Source organism: Botryllus schlosseri, chromosome 16 (genome assembly GCF_051294905.1).
Source record: "Botryllus schlosseri isolate E-star chromosome 16, Bs_hap1, whole genome shotgun sequence".
In the NCBI taxonomy this organism is placed as follows: Eukaryota; Metazoa; Chordata; class Ascidiacea; order Stolidobranchia; family Styelidae; genus Botryllus; species Botryllus schlosseri.
The window spans coordinates 12,202,841-12,216,464 of record NC_137251.1 but is presented as its reverse complement, the minus strand read 5'-3'; the positions used below and the strand labels follow the sequence as shown (position 1 = coordinate 12,216,464).

At 39.6% G+C, this 13,624-nt stretch overlaps 1 protein-coding gene across 1 annotated transcript in view; it reads right to left on the bottom strand.

Annotated features, from left to right (window-relative positions):
* LOC145458237 (integrin alpha-11-like) overlaps nt 1-13,624 on the bottom strand; it is a 329,408-nt gene that overhangs the window by 267,231 nt on the left and 48,553 nt on the right. The gene's annotated exons all lie outside the window — the stretch shown is intronic.

Below are 13,624 nucleotides of genomic sequence, written 5' to 3'. Positions count from 1 at the left end.
ACTCGACTCGAAGCATTTTACGTGATTCAGAATCGAATCACTTAGGTACTCGATTTTGCCCAGCCCTACTCATAATATCATTAAGCTCGTTGCACCTTTGTTGGGTGAACCCGATCAATCTCGATAAGGATTGCCTGGAGTGACTGTAACATAAAGATACGACCGAAGTACTGGTGCCCAAGATAAATTTCTCCAAGTCGAAGAAAATATCGACACGCCATTCGCGTTTTGATATCGGCGATTTGTTCGCAAGTATACAGCTGCACTGTACAGTACAGTGTACACGTGAGTCGAACACTGTTAATGACACGTTATGACCTTTCGTAGGTAAATCGGAGCGTTATCGTAAAGGTTCCAGGTATTTCTTACACAGCATGGTTCGAACAACAGAGAATGTACTTCGATTATATGTATTCCAAATTTTCAGAATTTCGTATGAAATTACAGCCTGTACTTGCTCATAAGACCACATGCGTTTAAACTTCAAAATATTTCGTACCACCATCGGAACGAAATATGATGAAATCGGTCTTGCTTGATCAATTCACAAACGTTACCTATGGTGTGTATGGTTCTGTAAATGATCTTTCACCGACCCTATATTCACGCACCAGTGAAGGAGCATATGTGAAGGGGTTTATTCCCTGCCAAGTCGTGAAACTGCTTAGGAATATTGAGCAACATCAAGCAAAACGATTAAATATGAGATTGGTCTGGCGCATTAGGAAACATTTATAGCGACGTTTCGTAATCTGTATGTCATTATCATTAATATGGCCATGTGTAAAAAAAACACAATGCAATGAAAAGATACGACTGTGCCAATTTGGCCTAGGCGAGTGTATCAATCAAACGCCCATTATAACATGCAATCTTGTGGTATATCGATTTGATATAGATTGTATTAAAATGATGATGATGATAGTGCAAGAGAATTATAAAACGAAAACGCATTTTAATGAGGTATGTACATTGCGCACGCAAAGGGGAATAGAAAAAGAAGAAGTGAGAACACGCAAGCAGCTAAAATGAAGAGGCATATGCATATACGTAAAATGTATCTATATTTCAAAAAAGTCGTAATCTGAAACTAAGACTCGAATCTGCGCCCATTCTTTTGGTGTCAATTTCATGTATATACACTCCCATATAGACACATGGTTATTGCACTTGTGAAAAAAATTCCGCAAGCTAGTGCGCTATTGCCCATAATCATTGTGGTCGCGTGACTTCGACCAATTAAGCCTGATCCATTCCAATGGAATTTCACACTTCGCGATATAGGGCGTAGAGGGAATCTGCGGTGCGTGCTACGCAACATTCCCAAGTACGACGCAGGTCAACTTAGCTATGCGTGGTTACAGAACAACTTAAAAGATACAAACAATTTTCTAGACCGTGAAATTTTTATTTGCACCCTCAATGCAGCAGATGTCATATTTGTTTCTGTGGCGATATGAATGGTCAAGATTGGAAGCTCATTAATGTGAAAAATAAAACGGGAGGCTAAGATTTGGAATCTAATTTCCGTGGTTTAGGCAATGTATGCGAGTCAAGTTTGCTAGTGATGGCGCCCAGGACAACGCGTTTGAAGAGCGCGCAATGTCCAAGAATATAGTCGAACATATCTGTAAGCGGAACTGTGTGTGTGCAGTGTGCACATCCCTGAAACAACAATCGCGTTAATTTCTTCATAAATGCCGACCTATTGTGTGTGCAATGCAGCTATAAGATTACCCGAACAATTGGCGGGTTCCAAGATAACACAGGATGCCTCATCTGCAACCGCTGTAACTATCGCATTTTGAGTGTGTTTTATCTAACTCAGAAACGAACTGCTGGACCGGTTTCCGCTTGAATAGCCCACCGGCGAAATTAACACCGGAATTCCACGCCACTGTACTCTGTCTTTTCACAGGCACGCGATTTGCAGACTACGGAGCAGGTGTACTATTTCGGTTTGGCAATCTGAGAAGCATGCGGAATTCGCTCGGCGACTACTGAAAATTGTAAAACGTTTTCTAATATATATGGTATTGTTGGTGAAGTGTGTTTACTATGAATTATTATAGTATTAGAAAAGTCCACAAGGTGTGTCACATGATGAATAATCCCTAAAAGAGAAACTGACTGCAAGATGTTTAAAATGAATTGGTCGCTGCGTTCGCTGACTTACATTACACAATGATGGTATATTATTATTCACACTCAGTACAGGAGTAATCAGGACGCGATACAATATGTGAAATTGCAAATAAGATTTCGGCATTTTACCACATCTTATTGGGAACCCAAACACTACAATACTGACTTCATCTAATATTGATATAGGCTTATCATTTTCCTATGCATCAAACTGTCCAAAACGTTGGCTGTAATCGCAAAGTTCCGGAATATCGCAAACTCATCGATCACTGTGAATATGGTTTAGTTAGACCAACTATAAAGGATCCGACTTATGGGGCAAACGGATTGCTGCATAGGAGGCGATCACGCAATGCCGACAGCCGAACAAACCAGTCATTTTCTGCTGAAAAATTAATTATTGTTGAATAAAACAAAGCATATTGAAAGTGACATTTGAAATGAAAGATTATTCAAATTATCATGCCTTGTGCATTTCAATGCTGTAATTTGTGGACTATCTAAATCTGTATGTAATTTTGCTGACTGCCAACACTTGTTGCGTGTATGCCCCACTTGTTATACAATCACGGAATCAGACTGAGATGGTGGGTCGAGAGCTTGACTTCAGGGATTTCTCAATAGTTTAAGGTTGGGTCATGTCTAGCGTTTGACTTTCCCGTGACTGCAGGAAAGTAATGGGAAGGAGAGAGAAAGCTAACAACATTTATATACTTTGCAGTCCCTTATATAGTGGAAACTGCCTGGATCGATTACTGCTAATTGCATTTATCATTTGAATGTGAGGTATTTGCGATCTTGTTGTCAGGGAGCGTGTTAATAATACCGCTGTTACTTTCACAGCATAGCGCAGGACAGCAGTTCAGTGTGTTTTGTTTTGTAGTTCACCCATCCATACACAATTACAAATATACACTTAAAAAACTGTCACGATAAAGTAGTCACGTTTCATTATTGCATTCTCCCACTGAAGTGACGGTCGTCATGTTACTACCAAAATCTTAAGCATTGCAGCGAAACCAGTATGGAACACATAGCAGAGTCGCCTACGCGAAAACTTGAAAATGGGTGTGGAATTGAAGTGGATTTATAGTCATCATACGCAAGAATGAAAACAATCGAATCACAGTCCATTTAAAATCAAATAAATCATTCAAATTCATTTAAAGTCTAATCAGGTATTTAAAAAAATCGTTCATTCCTACATTCCACTATTTCCCAATGCCGCCGCTAACCGGCATGTGGAATCAACCGATATGAAGATTCCGTTCCGGCTCAAATGAGAAAAACTTAAGCCGCGCAAAGCACGGATCTCGGGAAACGAATTACTAATATATGTGCGCCACCCACATCGTATCCTTTCAATAGAACACATACCAGCGCACATGTAAGACAACAGCATTTCCAGCAACACTTTGCATTCAAAAATGTTTATGACAGCAGTCAAACTTACATATGTCGGCGAAGTAAAATTTACGATTGCATCAGTTACAGCTTTTATGTTTAAATTCGGCAGATAACTAAGATGTTTAGCAACCAACGGCCTATGTCTAATTTTCCAGCTCAAGGTTCAATATTAAGAATCTGTATACTACAGAGGCGTGTAGTCGAAACATCAAGGAAGCGATCCTATAGATTTCAATATTGGTACGAAAATTGCATCGCCGCATTATAAGGGGAGGCAAGGCCTACGATAAATTAAGTTATCGTATAGGCCCGGGGCATCTTTCATAAGACCACACCGATGTATTTTGTAGCGCCTGTTATGTATGTCTTTCGAATCGCTTCTGAAAACCGCTTCGCGAGAGCAGTGTCGTATAAGTATAAGGAATTTATCGCGATTCGATTCGTTTGCAAATCACATGATTGGACATTATACCGAATCGATTCGATTGCTTGTCCAAGTTGCCCGGCATAGGGTGGACTCCGAGTCACAGTATCGTGACTCGAGTCCGAGTCGAAGTCATTGTGTTCACTTTTCAGGTTTGCGTTCAAATCATGTTCAACAGCTCTTTTACAGCTCTGCTTGAGCGATATTGAATGGGTCGCATTCATAATCTTAACAGTTTGGGCCCTATTTTTCGAGTACTGACAGTACTGACCGACGAAATACTAATACTGTGGTAACTTTACAATTCTTTGAAGTCACAATGAAATGCCTGTCTCGGTCTCTATAGTCTCGGTCGTGAATATATGACTGGCGGTACTGAACTTGAGTATTGCTTTCAAAACTACATTCATTGCAGTAAAGAATTTGAAACCTCGAAGACTTTCCCTGTGCCCCTTATCAATAGTCTCAAGTCTCGGTCAAGTCTCAAATCTTGGTCAAGTATCAAGTCTCGGTTTTGTGATGAACAATGAATCGAGTACACGTCAATTCAATGTACAAATTGACCCAGGTCGAGTCGAGTTATCAAAAATCATAACTCGAGTCATTGCATCCCTGTTAAATCCTATGCATTAATCATCAGTTGTACTACCAGAGGTGGTCAAAGTAGCCAAGAAAGCTACTCAAGTAGAAGTAGAAGTAGCGACGAAAAAATCTACGCAAGTACGAGTAGAAGTACTTCTTCCGTAAGCCAACTAAAACTACTTGAAGTAGAAGCAGAATTGACTGACTTTAAATCTACTCAAATGAGTAAGTTGTTTTGAGAACAGTCTTAATTCGTTCGCATTGACTGTCGAAAGCTGCAAATTGAGCTATGCGGAAGGTGCTGAGACCTTGATTTGTATTGATTCATCTCAGGAGGTATCAAATTGCGACAGAATAAGCATTCTTTCACATAATTGGGTGCAAATTATAGTATTGACATGAAAATACGATCCCAATCTTTTGTTTACTGGAATACCCCGTTTTTGAGAACATCATGGCATGGCACACTACCACATATCATAAGGCCCCAGGTTTAGGCGAAGAGCAATACATAGAAGTTATATCGGATATGGTTTCAACACTTTGTGCGATTAGTATACGTTAATACCAAATATTGTGGATCGTAAAATTTATACTGAGTGTAGCAATATTTTCGTAAAATATAGAGGCATTTGCTTTTATGCTACACTTGCTTTTATGCTTCAATATGCATGTTCTGCAGACAAAAGAACTGAAAGTAATTATAACTTCAAGTATGATATTTCGAATTGAAAGTGAAATACAAATACCATTTCTAAAAAACTAGAAAATATATTTCATGTCATTTGTCCATAAAGCTTCAAAGGTGATCAGCAAAAACAGGTGTAACGTTAAAAAAAGCCGAATTTTCCAGATTAGCAGGACACGTCATGAGCTCCTATATTACGATGTGATAGGCAATTCCTAGATTATACGAAACCATAGTTTCAAACGTTATGGTGGGTCACATTTACTGTAATGAAATATTTGATATGGGCGACAATGCGGTGTGAGGAGAACCAAGCAATCCGGTACCTAAATTATATACACTGATACTTTCGTGAAAACATATTTGTCACTACATAACTACAAACTACTGTGCGCGAAACGCAAACAAATTTCTGGGCTTTACTTGACTTTTATGAATATTTAATGTTGGTAATTCGTGAAAACAGCCCCGAAATTCCTCAGGCTATATCTTTCGTATTGGAAAATTTAACTACTTCTACTTGACAAAGTGGAAATAGCGAAAAGTAAGTAAGTAGATAGCGGAATATTACGAAGTAGAAGTAGAAGTAGAGAGAATCAGATCTACTTGAGTAAGTACCAGAAGTAGATTGAAAATACTTAAGTACTTTCGAAAAGTAGAAATACTTCGTTACTGACCACCTCTGTGTACTACATTCAACCGCTCAAGACGCACAATGTATAAAACGATACACAAGACGCAATACGATTTGATGAAGAGATAGAACGATGAGTGTCGAAACGACGAAGTACACTGTCCATGTCAACCTACTGTTAGTGATACCATTGATGCCAGACGTATCAGTGTGCGATCTCGATCTGTCGGACCTCAGTTTTTTACGCTTTCTCGCGTTTGTCATTATTTTCCTTGTATTTATCCTTCATCGGGTCTTTCTCTTGTCTTTTTTGGTAAAGGATCGATGCTAATACCTCGCCATATGGTCCCCGCAAGGGGAGCCTTAAAAAGCCTAGAATGGGCCGTACTATAAGTCGGCACATACGGGATGAAAATAAAGAATATCGGCCTGATGCAAATTACCATTGTAATCTAAAAATACAATTATTATCACGATGAATATCCGCTGTCGTAGAAAATAGGTCCTGATATTGCGGAAGGAGGGCAGGTGAATTCAGATCGATGGAGGGTACACCAGCAAACGGAAGCTACGCTGCGTCAAAACTATTATCTAATCCTTTGTTTTGTTTGGGTGCAATCTACACCAATCACGAACTAGAGTTAACAATGGGCATTCATCTAATTCTTTTCCAGCTTTGCCGGAAGTGGGTACAAATCCATTAAATTATAAACATTACGCGGCAAGTACAGCGGCAAGCTGGGATTTGCCGGATTACGGGTGATTAAAATTCCACAATGTCTCAGCGCGATCATACGCTTATCCTGGATATGCACGCCACGAGTCAGCTTACGTTCGTGAAAGTATGGTTTGAATCGGCGATTCATACAAAGAAATCTTTGTCCCAAATATTCACACCGGCATTCGGATATGTAAATAATAATTCATGATGGAATAGTGTGAGAAATAAGTGTTGATGGTATGTACTAATCACTGTTGCTCATATGCCGCAAGAGTTATATTTGGTTATGTTCATCTGACGTTGGCGTATTTGAAGAAACTCTTGGAGGCACAGAAATTCAAAATACAATTGAATAAAAAATTTATATTGAGAGAGAGAGAGAATTTATTCGGTCCATGAACATTGATAATACACAGATAGATAAATACAAAGCAAAGTATATATAATTCAGAACCAGGCTGTAGCGAAGGGATCGGGAGATCATCAAGTCAGCTACAGCCTGAAAGGATGGTTGCAATATGAAACTTATCACATAACATAACACATTTGCAAGCAAAAAATATAACATATTCACAATGTATCAGAAACAGATGAAAAACTAAGTGGGATCACAGTAGGTAACCTGAATAGACGAGATAAAACAATTGCACTGGCTACATCAGGGGTCGCCAACTCAAAATAGGTCGCGGGCCACTTTTCCAAATTCCTGGAGGCCGCGGGCCGCATGACATCAATATCGATATAAAAGTAGGCAACGCAGTTCAACAACCACGTCTGATAACTCTACGTTATTACAACGCTGTGCTTTCTAACATAGGCGACGGTTATAGTCACCACAAAAGAACTAATATTTTATTGAACAAACACAAATACAACAAAAAGTATCATGATCATCAATGTCATAATATTTTGGACTATGAGCTGTACACAATACCTGACAATGACAACACTCTTTAGCCGCTAAAACAGGGGTGGCCGACATTTTTGTAATTCACGGCCGCATTTCGCGTACTCATGTAGCCTGCGGCCGCATACCGGTGGTTAGTCGTGATAAACTAGCTGGGGCCAAATACCCACGTTATCATGTCCATGTCCAAATGTCCATTGCCGGTACACTCCGAACTAATCTATATGCACATATCGGCTTACTATGCGCACTAAATCGTTAGTAGTTATGTTGTAAAGAGCCACAGAGAACCAATCTGTAGTCGCGCGAAGCGCGAAAAATTTTTCATGTTCATGAGTGAATTTCGTCAATAAATATTAGTATAGTTTCACATATTACTATAAAATATTTATCCTTTCTCGGCCAATGTGATCAGATTTCCAGATACAGCTGATGCAGGGGGTATCTGCGAAAACTTAGGGTTGTTATTACAAGTGTCGACAGCCGCATAATTTTCCTTCTACTGCTGCAGATTGGCCACCCATGGATTGAAGAATCAATATTGGGGTTAGCTATACACGGTAGGCCTACTTGCTAGACAACTATCTCCTCGTAAAGCATGGTCTTTTGGAGCGCCCGAAGTCGTTTTGCAGGCGTCTCGGTCTTGGCAGTGGTGGGCCATTGCACGTCAAGGCAATATGCCCATTCGTACCAGCAAATTCTTCATCCATGGAATGATATTACCATGCCGAAGCCGTATCAACTAGTGAGTAATAGTGATAGTGGGCACATAGAATGGCTCACTTTGAAAAACAACAACATTATGTTTCAACTGAAATCAATTTTAGCGTTTCAACATGATTTACTAAGCGTTTTTTTGAATTTTTTTCAAATCAGGTCGCGGGCCGCAAAATAGGACCTCGCGGGCCGCATGCGGCCCGCGGGCCGCGTGTTGGAGACCCCTGGGCTACATGAAAACAAACTAGGCAAAGTGATGCTGATTGACACATTTATAAAGAATGTTCATATTTTTCCTACAAGATATTCGTGAAACATTTGTTTAAAGATATGGAGTGGTTTATCTTTAATATGGGGTGGAATGGAGTTCCATATACGAGGACCTTGGAAACTGATAGTCTTAGGATGTTCTCGGGGTAAGAATAGATTCATAGAAGAGCCTCGGGTATTGTGTGAATGGTGACTGGTAAGATGAGTGAAATAGTCTAGGAAGATTTTTGGTAGGCTCTCATTGTAGTAGCCATGCATGAGCTTATCTATTTCATAAAAGTGGATATCTTCAACTTTTAAGATGTTCAAGCGACTATATAAAGGATTTACACTATCTCTGCGATTGGCGAGACAAGTCAATTTAATTGCTTTATTCTGCAGGCTTTTAATCCGATTCAAGTATTTGGCTTTAGCTGAACCCCACAATACGACCCCATAAGTCAAATGCGAGTGGAAGAGTGTGTGATATATTGTTAGTCGTGTGGAAAGTGGTAATAGGAAACGAACTTTTCTTAAGATTCCTATGGCTTTCGATAGTTTAATGCAAATTGATTTAATGTGATCACCCCAGGATAGCTTATTATCTATAATTATGCCAAGATAAGATAGAGACGTCTGGAAAGTAAGTCTTTCATTATTGAGCTTCAGTACTATGTCTTTTGGAGTACCTTTACCAAAGAACATACAGTGTGTTTTTGAAGTATTTATTGTTAGTCTATTGCTACACATCCAGTCATATATTTTTATTAGATTTGAATTACATGAATACTCAAGGTCAGCTGTATTACAACATGAGGGCATGAGAGATGTATCATCTGCAAACAGTTGAATTGTGAAGTCCGATACATTGTCTATATCATTAGTATAAATTAAAAATAGGAAAGGACCCAGAACTGATCCTTGAGGTACACCCATTTCAATTTCGAGCTTATCTGTTGAGACTTCACCATTTTTACCAAATTGCCATCTATTACGTAAATAGGACTGTAGTAGCTGATACATGTTACCCCTAACTCCATAGTGAGATAATTTCTCCAAGAGTATTGATCTATCCACTGTATCAAATGCCTTTTTAAGATCTAGAAAGATGCAGATGGTGGATAGATTATTGAAAAGGTTTTTAGAGATGTTATTTATACTATCTATAACTGCATGCTGGGTTGAGTGACGCTCTCTGAAACCAAATTGTTTTCTGGATGTTATGCTAAATTTCTCAACGAAGCAAGTTAGCCTTTTAAGTATTAATTTTTCTATGATTTAAAAACAATAGGCAAAATAGAGATTGGTCTATAATTGGTGAGATCTTTAGGATTGCCTTTCTTCAGAACAGGCGTGACTCTGGCTACTTTCAAAATATGCGGGAAGATCCCAAGCTCGAAGCATTTATTGATCAGTTTAGTGAGTATAGGTAATATTGTATATATGATCTCTTTCAGAATAAAGACTGGAATATCATCTGGGCATAAACCCAACTACCTTCGGCTGACACTCGTCAGGGGCAGAGAATTCGACAGAACTTTGTATATATCAACAGTAGAATCAATGGGGCTGCATTTAAAACAAGAATCAATTTAAAACAAACACGTTTGAAACATAACCTTTGTTTAAAAACACGTTTTAATCTGTCTTTTGTTTGTTTCTGTTTTAGCCAATTTGCAATTGTGACGTAGCAGCGATTCAAATTGAAATATCAAAATATTGGGTGAATGCAGATTCGAATTAGAATATGTTGTCGATTCGTTGTAGAGGCAATCAAAGATTTATGTGTCACTGACGTGTTCCTTTACATGTCGGTATATATGGTTATCCCCCAAACAACCACGGATATCTAAATTTTAGCAGTGAATATCAATTATATACTGTCTTAGTTTATTCCTTCGGACCTTATAGCTTGCCATCACATTTCCAAAGTCTTTGAACCAAAGATCCAATATCCTCTTCACCAATGTGAAGTTATTAGGAAAACCGCTCCGTAACGGTCGGTTTGGGGATTTGTTGCAGCGACACGTCATGCATATCTGAATTTCGACGTTATTAGATCATACACAAACGCATTGCAGATTAATAATGTTATTCATGGCGATTGATATTTCAGATTTAAGCTCCGCTGTTGATGGGCCACGATACTACGGTATATCGTTATTTATAAATGATAACTAACGTTTTGCTAAATTCGCCTATGCTTATATTTACACAGTTTGACAGTTCAATCGCTTTTTAATATATTGCACTGCATCGACGTTTAGCCTCAAGCAAACACCTCTTTAGTTGTCCAGGGCGTAATGGTCATACCAGCAATGGGACTATGACCGCTAATTGGTATTTGATTTGGGTTGAAACAACTATCATCGCATTTCGTGAAAGGCGGTGTCTTGAAAAGTTTTCGTAAGCGTTACCGAGAGCATTAGCTCCGATGGAGTACTGACTGTAAACATAATAAGACGGACTGACTCAACTTTTGATTCCGCGTAAGTGCATGGTGCAATGTTTGACAGTGCAGATCTGGCGAATCAAACCGACGAGTTGTGATGTATTGACGTTATATCATATATATATGTGTGTTCTTACGGCTATAAGACCTGTTATAAATGGCACAGCAAAGAGAAATACCAAGTATGCGACCTTTAGAAGCAATCCTCGCATCTATGATATAAGGTTTATAATATGAACGGACAATAATTTGCAACAAATGGGACGTCAATTAGAAATACCGACACCATTCAAATGTTGTGACGATTTATTCGCCAAATAACATAATATTTTGAGAGCGAGCTTACCAACCTAATATATGGCGACAGGTGATATGATAAACTGACTCAAGTGGTTTGAAATCCCCTTTTTATGATGATGATTGAGCGTTATCTTTGTCGATGATAATGCGGACCTAATGCTCGACGGAATGTCGGATAAGTGACGAGGACTCTGTTCGTCACTGTATATCTTTCGAAAATATACTAGATCTAGAACAGGGGTGTCAAACATACGGCCCGCCAGACCATTTCATCCAGCCCACGGAGCAATTCCGAGTAGATTGAAACATGCGCATTTGTAACAAATGTTGAGAATTTTTGTAGGAAATGCTTTCATCAAATAATCCCTCAAGACAGCAAATATCGAGCATGTCCATTGTCTATATGGGCCACACTATTACCACTTGACTGCAATGTTGTAGTTTTACTAGTTAGTTTCCATTGGGAACAAGTCGGCAACATTGTAACCCAATTTCGAGAAGGCAATAAGTCCATGCTAAGTTTAGAGTTTCATGGAAAACTAGACAAAAATCATAATTATTCACTGAAATGAGAACGCCATTGCGAGACCTCTGTATGCACTTTACATGTAAAATATATTTAGTTGTACATAAATAGAATACAAATATCTTTGGTTGCAATGCGGTGTCACGTCTTACTCAAAAGGGGCACAGCCTCCACAGAAACCCGAATCTCGAATCTCCAACGTCCGCGTTTACAGTTCAATCTCTTGTAGTCGTCACTCGTCACACACAGGGCTAACGTCAGATTACAACTAAAGGAGAGGCAGCATAAAAAGAAGTCAACTTATATCGCCGTTAGCGTCAGTGTTTTAGCGGTTCATATCCGTATTCAACCGGCCAATTATGGTATTTTTGCCAATTCCGTTGTCAGCGAAAAAAGTTGTTGCTACTTGTTAGAATAAAATCCATGCGATTCGTGGTGCTGTATACAATGCAATATACTATTATCTGTAGGCTATATACTTTATGTAAAGTATTCAAGTGAATAGATAGGGCATGAAGAAACAAAGTCGAATAAGTTGACTGGTTGGTGCGGCCCGCGAGAGATTTGAAGGTTCGAATCCGGCACGCGACGCAACTTGAGTTTGACACCCCAGAGATCATCCACTGCTTACAGTGAAAAATGAATGTGAAATCACAATCTATGAATCCTGCCCATATTTTCAAAGAATTGCTGTCACTTTTTAGAAAGTTAATCCTGGTCATGAGGTAGTCTACTGGTGTATTAATGTAATGTGATGTCGGATATTGTACATAATGCCATTTTTTCGCAGCCTACAACTCAATTCGATCAGTCTTGGACGCTAGAGGACAGTATAGTAAAGTAGCAGCTTATTAAATTACCCCTTCAACTTACAGGCATACCAGACGGCAAAATCACACTGTCCTATATGGTGTGGACACAAGCAAATCTCACGGCTCAGTGAAATTGGTTTACATCACACTTCCATTTCCATCACAAAGCAACTATATAGAAATTATCGACACCAGTCATCAACAGCGCAACGCGTTTCCGGACCCCTACACAACAAGCGGGCTAAGCCATTCAATATCATAATAATCGGACATATCCAATGTATACAGCTACCTAGACGGAAAGATCGTCGACGAGTTGAAGGAGAATGCGCGAAAATTCGTCAAAGGGCCCTAATGCATTCAGCGAACCCAGTTCGGCGCTTAAAAGTCATGGAAAGGCCGGTAATGTGTGCTCGCTTCTACCGAAGCACCAAAAGAAAGCATCAACAGCGGAACGTTTCTCTGCGAAGCGATTGCATTTCGAAACACAAGCTCATATTGCCCATTGCCGCGACGTCAGCTAAGCACTGTCACTCTCGCCGCGCAGCCGCTTCTTTGCTCCTGAGCTAAGCTCTCGTTTAGCCAGACAGCATGGTTGCGTCCCAATGCCAATCTTCACATCAATGAAAAATTTGAGGCTGATTGTGCGGTTCCAGGGCTATGAGCGGAATGAAATAAATATTTTCGCAATTTGTACAGCGCCAGCTTTCGTTTGATATTCGTTTAATCAAATTTAATGCTCGGCAAGCCGGTCAAAAATACCGTCAAATTGCCTTGAGCCAAATGTATAGTGTGACGTAGACCAATTTCACTGAGCCGTGAGATTTGCTTATAGGACGATATAGGACACTATGGTAAAATATCAGTGGATATACTCACACGATTAATAGGTCCAAGTCGAATATGATCGAAGATTTCACCATTTAGCTGCGCTACAAAAGGCATTAAACACGGCGACCGGGCTGCACCGCTGCAGTCGGGCCACGCTACCCTAACTGCACGCTCGTCCATTGCTCTTCCGCTATAGCGAGCCCGCAGTTTACGCGGAAAAGGACGTTCC